Source organism: Simochromis diagramma, unplaced genomic scaffold (genome assembly GCF_900408965.1).
Source record: "Simochromis diagramma unplaced genomic scaffold, fSimDia1.1 OVJJ01000337.1, whole genome shotgun sequence".
Lineage (NCBI taxonomy): Eukaryota > Metazoa > Chordata > Actinopteri > Cichliformes > Cichlidae > Simochromis > Simochromis diagramma.
In genome coordinates, this window is record NW_024386982.1 from 815,936 (window position 1) to 825,013 (window position 9,078).

A 9,078-nucleotide genomic window follows, 5' to 3' on the forward strand; every position below is an offset into this window, starting at 1 on the left:
AAAAAATTACACATTATCAAGAAATTCCTGCTTCTTGGATGCAAAATATAAAGAAACGAGGCGTAGTTCAAAAACTTTTCCACATTACTGTGTATAAAGAAAACTTTGGATTTACAACAGATATTAGAACAACAGTAATGCTAATCTGCTAAACAGAATAGAATAGAAATAGAAAAATGTATATGGTATTTATATTTATAGGCATTAACTGTACAGTAAATATAAAACAAATACATTATATAAAGATTGATGAAGTTCAACCATACCTTGCAAAGTTCATCTGTTCAACAGAAATTCAGTCTTCAGCAACAGACATATTTTTTAATGTACAGAAGTCTTCTAGAACTGACTGCAAAGACACCAAACACTAACTCCTTTATTGTCTAACTGAAGGCAAGGAGAAAGGGTAATACAAGAGGACATATGGAGGCAGGGACCAATGCTCAACACCTCCTCAAGTGACCTTCAGTAAATATCAAGCATTCTAAGAATAGCAACCACATCTGAAACCACAGTTGGCTCAGACTTCAAACTTAAGAGACAAGGTGTCTCACACCTTCCCTTCTATATACAAGTCATTGAAGAAGACAAGGATACAAGGATTCTGGACAGCTGGGAATGGGACCTTTGATGGTGCCTGGAATAGATTAGAGCTAAGTAAAGGAGTTCAGAAGTTTGGTATGAGGGCTGACACACTGCTAACATTATATACTGTATGTACACTGTATGGAGACTGATCAATAGAATTTCCAGTTGTAGCTTAGGCTAAGAAGCCTTCACTGTTAAAGTATTGGTATATCAGAGACTGCCTGTTGTGGACATCCATTACAGATGTCAATACTAGCTTAAATGCAATTATAATAAAAATGCAGAATATGCTAAAAGTAAGCAGAAATATTACCCCTCTGTCCTGATTACAACGGATAACTTTTCATTTATTTTTATTTATAATTTTTAATTATTACTTTAAAATTAGGCACTATAACAATCTTGTTTACTTGTTTTACAGCTAGTTTTCATGTACATGTTCAGTCTATATCCATCATGCCACTTCACAACTCATTTAAGCCAGTTCTAGGCCTCTATTAATACTAAGTATGTACTGTACATGTGTTGCAGCAAACCCCTGTTTAGTCATCCCTTATGGTTGCCACAGCCAATATTAAATCTGACACATGTAGTTTTATCTGTGTTCCCTACATCAGGTGCAGTAGTGTAAATGTGTATAAACCTATCCAAACAAGTGCAGAACTGCTTCAGCAAGTGTTGTTAGAGGATTTGCATTATAATTTCATGTAAGGAATACCTCAGTGGGGTAAACTGTCTGTAAGTTACAACAGATTAACCTTGATGATCTAAATAAGCTAAATAACAAGAATTATGCACAGTTGGTTGAATATTTTTTTTTTCACTTTGGCATTTTGTACATTAAATATTGAAGTCTAAAAGGTAACAATTTATAACACAAAAATAACACGTTGTTAGCATTCTACTGTTGTTTTAGAGTGTGGCTTGGTGCAACAGTGAGACATATTTCACTCATAGTTTAATCCTGGGTGAAATACTACATAGCTGAAAAATCCTAGAGTTCCAATATTTGGACACATTGGAGAAACACTGGGATGTTTCTGCCTACAAATACATATCTGACAGCCCAAAATGATGTAAGTTTGCTTGGCTAGTCAGTAAAAACTGAGGGCAGTGTTGTGCAATCTTGACTTGTATTCACATGTGTACACATATATTCAGAATTTTATTCCATCCTAAAGGATCACTTGTTATATAGTCTACTAGGCTGCTATTATATCTGGTTGGTCTACTTAAGGCGTGTCCTTTTTCACAATTTCTGACTTTTGGTGGGTTAAATGTAATGGTTACATATTTACAATAGCTAGGCCCTTAAAATGTCTTGTTATCATCTAGATTAGATGTTTTGGTTCTGTATAAAAGCCTTGACCCATCCCTCATCTTCTTTATTGAATTTTGCTTCCAAATAGCAAAATATTTAAAGTGGTGTTGAACAATAGTTCTCCAGTTTTTCTAAAGGTCTGTTAAAGTTTTTCTCCTGAGATTGGCTGCTTTTTTTCTCAGTTTCAGTTGATTCCATGTACCTGACCATTTTTAAAGAATGGGTTTTTTGTGTTTGTTGTGTTTTTAAGCCACTTAACATCCATCCATCCATCCATCCATCTTCATCCGCTTTATCCGGGGCCGGGTCGCGGGGGCAGCAGCCTAAGCAGAGAAGCCCAGACCTCCCTCTCCCCAGCCACCTCCTCCAGCTTATCCGGGGGAACACCAAGGCGTTCCCAGGCCAGCCGAGAGATATAATCTCTCCAGCGTGTCCTGGGTCTGCCCCGGGGCCTCCTCCCAGTGGGACATGCCTGGGAACACCAACCCCAGGAGGCGCCCAGGAGGCATCCTTGTCAGATACCCGAACCACCTCAGCTGGCTCCTTTCGATGTGGAGAAGCAGGGCTCTACTCTGAGCCCCTCCCGGATGGCCGAACTTCTCACCCTATCTCTAAGGGAGAGGCCAGCCACCCTTTGGAGGAAGCTCATTTCCGCCGCTTGTATCCGCGATCTCGTTCTTTCAGTCACTACCCACAGCTCGTGGCGGGTAGGGACGTGAGGGTAGGGACGTAGATCGACCGGTAAATTGAGAGCTTTGCTTTTACACTCAGCTCCCTCTTCATCACGACGGACCGGTGCAGCATCTGCATCACTGCAATCTGTCGATCTCCGGCTCCCTTCTCCCATCACTCGCGAACAAGACCCCGAGATACTTGAACTCCTCCACTTGGGGCAGGAACTCATCCCCGACCCGGAGTGGGTCCGGCTGACAACCATGGCTTCAGATTTGGAGGTGCTAATCCTCATTCCCGCTGCTTCACACTCGGCTGCAAACTGTTCCAGTGCGAGCTGGAGGCCTTCACCCGATGAAGCCAACAGAACCACATCATCCGCGAAAAGCAGAGATGAGATTCTGAGGCCACCGAAGTGAAAGCCCTCCGCCACTTGGCTGCCCATCACCCACCGGGAACGATGCGAACCAAGCTCTTGCAACGGTTGTATAGGGATCGAATGACCCGTAGCAATGGGCCAGACACCCCATACTCCCGCAGCACCTCCCAAAGGACACCCCGAGGGACACTGTCGAATGCCTTCTCCAAGTCCACAAAACACATGTAGACTGGTTGGGCAAACTCCCATGCACCCTCAAGTATCCTTGAGAGGATAAAGAGCTGGTCCAGTGTTCCGCGACCAGGACGAAAACCGCATTGTTCCTCCTGTATCCGAGGTTCGACTAGCGGACGAACTCTCCTTTCCAGCACCCTGGCATAGACTTTCCCAGGGAGGCTGAGGAGTGTGATCCCCCTGTAGTTGGAACACACCCTCCGGTCCCCCTTCTTAAAGATGGGGACCACCACCCCGGTCTTCCAGTCCAGGGGTACTACCCCTGATCTCCACGCAACATTGTAGAGGCGTGTCAACCAGGACAGCCCTACAACGTCCAGAGCCTTCAGGAACTTGGGGCGGACCTCATCAACACCAGGGGCTCTGCCACCAAGGAGTTGTTTAACTGCCTCAGTGACCTCGCCTCCCGAAATTGGCAGGTCATTCCCCTCATCCCCAGACTCTGCTTCTTCCTCGGAAGACGTGTCAGTGGGATTAAGGAGGTCCTCGAGGTATTCCTTCCACCGCCTGACAATTTTCTCAGTCAAAGTCAGCAGCGCTCCGCCAGCACTATACACAGTGCAGTGCTTTCCCCTCCTGAGACGCCTGACGATTTGCCAGAATCTCTTCGAGGCAGTCCGAAAGTCTTTTTCCATGGCCTCTCTGAACTCCTCCCACACCCGAGTTTTTGCTTCAGCCACTGCCTGAGCCGCATTCCGCTTGGCCTGTCGATACCTGTCGCTGCCTCCGGAGTCCCACAGGCTAACCAAGCCCGATAGGACTCCTTCTTCAGCCTGGTGGCTCCCCTCACCTCTGGTGTCCACCATTTGGTTTGGGGATTACCACCACGGCAGGCACCAACCACCTTGCGGCCACAGCTCAATGCAGCAGCTTCGGCAATGGAGACACTGAACATGGTCCATTCAGACTCAATGTCCCCAGTCTTCCTCAGAATGCTGTTGAAGCTCTGCCGGAGGTGTGCGTTGAAGATCTCGCGGACTGGGGCCTCTGCTAGACGTTCCCAGCACACCCTCACTACGCGTTTAGGTGCACCAGGTCTGTCCAGTGTCCTCCCTGCCACCTGATCCAACTCACCACCAGGTGGTGATCAGTTGACAGCTCAGCCCCTCTCTTTACCCGAGTGTCCAGAACATATGGTCGCAGGTCTGGTGATACGATTACAAAATCGATCATCGACCTGCGACCTAGAGCGTCCTGGTGCCACGTGCACTTATGGACACTCTTATGTTCAAACAAGGTGTTCGTTATGGCCAAACTGTGATTTGCACAGAAGTCCAATAACAAAACACCACTCGGATTCAGATCAGGGAGGCCGTTCCTCCCAATCACGCCCCTCCAGGTCTCGCTGTCATTACCCACGTGAGCATTGAAGTCTCCCAGCAGGACAACAGAGTCTCCAGGTGGAGCACCTTCCAGCACCCCACCCAGGGACTCTAAGAAGGCTGGGTACTCTGTACTGCCACTCGGCGCATGAGCGCAGATGACGGTCAGGACCCGTTCCCCGACCCTAAGGCGCAGGGAACAAACCCTCTCATCCACCGGGAAAAACCCCAACGTACCGGCAGCAAGCCGAGGGGATATTAGAATACCCACCCCAGCCCGTTGCCTCTCACCAGGGGCAACTCCAGACTGAGACAGCATCCAGCCCCTCTCCAGGAGACTGGTTCCAGAGCCCAAGCCATGCGTAGAGGTGAGCCCGACTATCTAGCCGGTACCTCTCAACCTCACGCACTAACTCAGGCTCCTTCCCCACCAGAGAGGTGACATTCCATGTCCCAATTGCCAGTCTTGGCAGCCGGGGATCAGTCTGCCAGGGCCTCCGCTCCTGGCCGCCGCCCGGCACACAATGCACCCGACCCCTATGGCGCCTCCTGCGGGTGGTGGGCCTGCGGGAGGATGAGCCCATGTCCCCTTTTCGGGCTGTGCCCGGCTGGGCCCCATGGACTAAAGGCCCGGCCACCAGACGCTCGCCCTCGGGCACCCTCCCCTGGCCTGGCTCCAGGTCGGGGCCCCGGTAACCCTATCCCGGGCAGGGTAAACTCTTCCCTCGATGTTTTCTTCATAAGGGTCTTCTGAATCGCTCTTTGTCTGGTCCTTCACCCAGAACCAATTTGCCATGGGAGACCCTACCAGGGGGCAAAAGCCCCCAGACAAAATAGCCCCTGGGATCCCTGGGACACACAAACCCCTCCACCACGATAAGGTAGTGATTCACGGAGAGGCCACTTAACATCATAACAATCAATTCACAAAAAAAAAAAAAACATTTTAAATTGTATCTTTAGGCATTTTGTTTCCAGCAAGGTGATTCTCAGATGAAAACTACAGCAAATCCAGCAAAGACCTGAGAGATGCATCTGGCCTTTCAGTTCTTCATCTACTACTTGCTGGCTATCAAGATGCCATTCTTAAGGAAGAGAAGCGGAGAATGATAAAATGATGAACCCAAATTGGAAATTTTTAGTTCAAATCAATGTATCCATTAGAGGTCAGGTACAACAGTGGGTGTCTATAGCCATCTTTAGAACATGGTGGCTTTGTCAGGGTTTGGGGATGGATGCAGGAAAAGAAATTAACGTATTTTCCACACTATAAGGCGCACTTGAAATACTTTAATTTTCTCAAAAATCGACAGTGTGCCTTATAATCCCGTGCACCTTATGTTTGTGCTTACTGACCTCAAACCAATTTTATGTGGTACACAGCCCTCACAAATCTGTCAAAAAATGTTTTAGTACAACTTTGGTGAGCTACGAAGCCTAACCGCTTGATGGATTGTCGGAGCATTACAGCTACCGTAGTCAAAAGCCTCGCAGAGTAATCTGGGTTCAAAACTCCGTCCGCTTCAGGTCCTAAAGTCAAATGAACACTGCGGCATCACTGAGAGTTAAAAACTGTCTAAATTCTTTCATCTTTAATAACATGATCAGAGTTGCTGCTTTACCAGGCAGTAGCGGTTTTTGATACGGGCGACACGGGCGGTTTCCCGGGGCGGCATTGTGGTGGGGCGGCATCACAGGCATCGGCAAAAAAAATAAAAATAAAAAATTGCTCGTACTCATGCTGCCCCGACATCAGCCAGCGCATATTGGGAATGGCATAGGCACCGATCGGTTTTCTATCGCCCATTTGCTGGGAGTAAGGGTGCCCTCCATTTGTGAGGTGCGCCTGCTGCTTGCGGCACAGGGAGGAGAGGGCGGGGCGGCGGGGGATTCTCTGGCTGGCTGGAGCAGCATCTAATAACCAACTCACAAAATAAAACAAAATAAAAACAAACCAACAAACACGAAAACACCAGACATGATACAGACTTATAATTTGCACCAATATTTTTTTTCGAAATTCTATACGCGAAAAGTGAGCGCGAGAGCCCTCGGTGCGCCTGCGGTGCTGAAGTCAAAGTAAACTTTATTGTCATCTCCGCTACATACAGTCCAGTATATAGAGACGAGACGACGAGGCTCCAGTTACAGCAGTAAACAAACAATATATATATAAGAAGAGTAAGAAAATAAATATACACTTTAGGACCAGAGGTAAAGGGATCAATAACAATTTAAAATTTGTAATTTACAGTTTGATGATTTAAAGTCTCACACAACCTGTCGAAAGGGGAGGGGGGCTTCCAAATAGAGCACATTTCATTCATAATGTTATAAATCCAAGAGGGAGGGCGCCAGAGGGAGTGTTCGCCCGGGGCGCCAAACAGGCTTGGACCGCCACTGTTACCAGGTGTAACAATTAAGTTTAATATCCAGGCATCCATGAAAACAGAATTTATTAAATTTAACAGAGTTAGAAGTTAGCAAAAAGTTAGCTCGCTAGTTTCCACCTAAACGTAATATGGCATGTTCTGACTGAGAGATTTCTGAAAAAATTAAAACATACAGCTCTGCTATCACTTCCGACATAAATGCAGACAGAAATACTAAACAGCAGTGACTTTTGTAGGGTTACTGAAGTTGGACTAGCTGGTATATAATGATGTGCTATGTGATCGCTAGCGACACAGCTATGTTAGCATATGTTAGCATAACACAGTAAAGCTAACCTTTTTCCACTTGATAAAAGTTAATGTGGAGGATTCCTGATGGTTATGGACATATGGCAGGATGGACCATGTATATGGACCAAACTTCAGTCAGGAGAACAACTGAGATAAACCATCCACAATATGAGGTTAGTCATTGATATACTGCAACAACAAGGGAATAGAGCTGCTGCGCGAGAATTCAACATTGATTTGGACAGTTTTGCAGTGTGGGTGGTCCCCCAGGCGTCTACTGGATTTTCTTCCTGGACCTAATTAAAGAAAACTGAGAGGAAAGCCCAAGCCCAAGCAAAATTGAAATTCAGTACGCCCTGGACCTAAGACCAAAGCTGCATGATGGGTAGGTTATCAACCAGAAAATACGGTCAGGGCCAGGATTGTCAGCAGCACCTGTACAATGCTCAGACAATTTTCACCGTGGGACAAAGTGCTTTTTTTGCTTTCTTCTTTCAGCTCAAAGTTTCTTTCCAAATCGCCCACTTGCCGTGTGATCACATGGCATGCTGGACATGAGGGTGATAAAAGATTGCTACAGTGCTTGGTGTAGCCCTGAAGTTCTGGTAAAGACAGACGGGTCTATATGGGTCAGTGAGCTCCTGGACCGGTTAGGCACTGCTTGTTTTTTTTTATTATGCTGGATTTGACCAAGAGATACAGAACAGAGTGCACCTGCTGCACTCTGTACATGCTGCCACCTATCTGGTGGTGTATGATGCTATCATCCATAGTGACAGGTTAGGTCTGACGGCTCTTGGGCCTAAGTCAGGTGGTGGAAGTATGTGACAGGTTGTGATCTGCTGCTTTTAGTTGAAGATGCCTTCTCTATTTCAGTAGTCTGCTGGGACTGGTTGAAAGAGGAGCACTGAGTTGAGTTGGAGTGGCTGCAAAGGAGTAGGTTGCGCCAAGCAGTTGAGATTCCTACAGCAGCTGGCACCAAAAACACAAGTGACGTCTTCCTTTTGTGTTGGAATAAGTCCTTCAGTAACATTGGACTTGTTATAAAGTGGTTGGAGACTTTAAAACATTACAGGATCAAATATGATAATACTGTTGACATAACTATTGGGTTTGTGCATAACAGAGGTATTTCAATTGGTAGCATCAAGTTAATGGTGTAAGCCATCATTTTTAATTGGATGATAAAAATACAATTACAAAATGATTGTGCTGCAGAAGTTTAACTGTCTCACAAGCATGTCTGTGTAATTTTTATATAAAATTCACATTTAAAATAGGTTGGTTCTTGCCTTGCCCTTTCTTGCATTTGTTGAACAGGACAGTACAGTACAGTATACATTGTTGTTGTTCCCTAGTTCAAATGGCTGTACAGTATATTATTGTCCGTCACTTAATGATCACCTGTTGCAGCTTCTCTGTTTGCTCCTCTGCTGTGCGTCAGAAGTGGTTCATAAACTTTCCACTAAATCATCACCGCGCTGAAGGCAGCCAGCAGGAATTTCACAGGTTATCTTTGTGCTCAAAGATACAATGCCATGCCAGAAGGCAAGGACGAGGGGAGAAGCAAGTGGACATCTGACTTCTAGAAGTTCTGGTCTCCACACGGCTTATTTTCAGCTAATCTTTATTATTCATTTTTATTTAATTTCATATTTGTGGTCAACAGTGACCATTATTAACCCACACCCAACTTCGATTGTCTCAGTGGATGTCCAAAGTTCTGTTTAGGATGTTCACTGGTATTTTTTAAGAGTACTATTGGAAAGTGCATAAATCATTCATAAGATACATGTAAAATGTTTTGTGAAAAATAGTTATTGTTTTTTCACCCAACTTCATTGTCTCCCTATTTGCTTACCTGGTTCTTCATGCTCT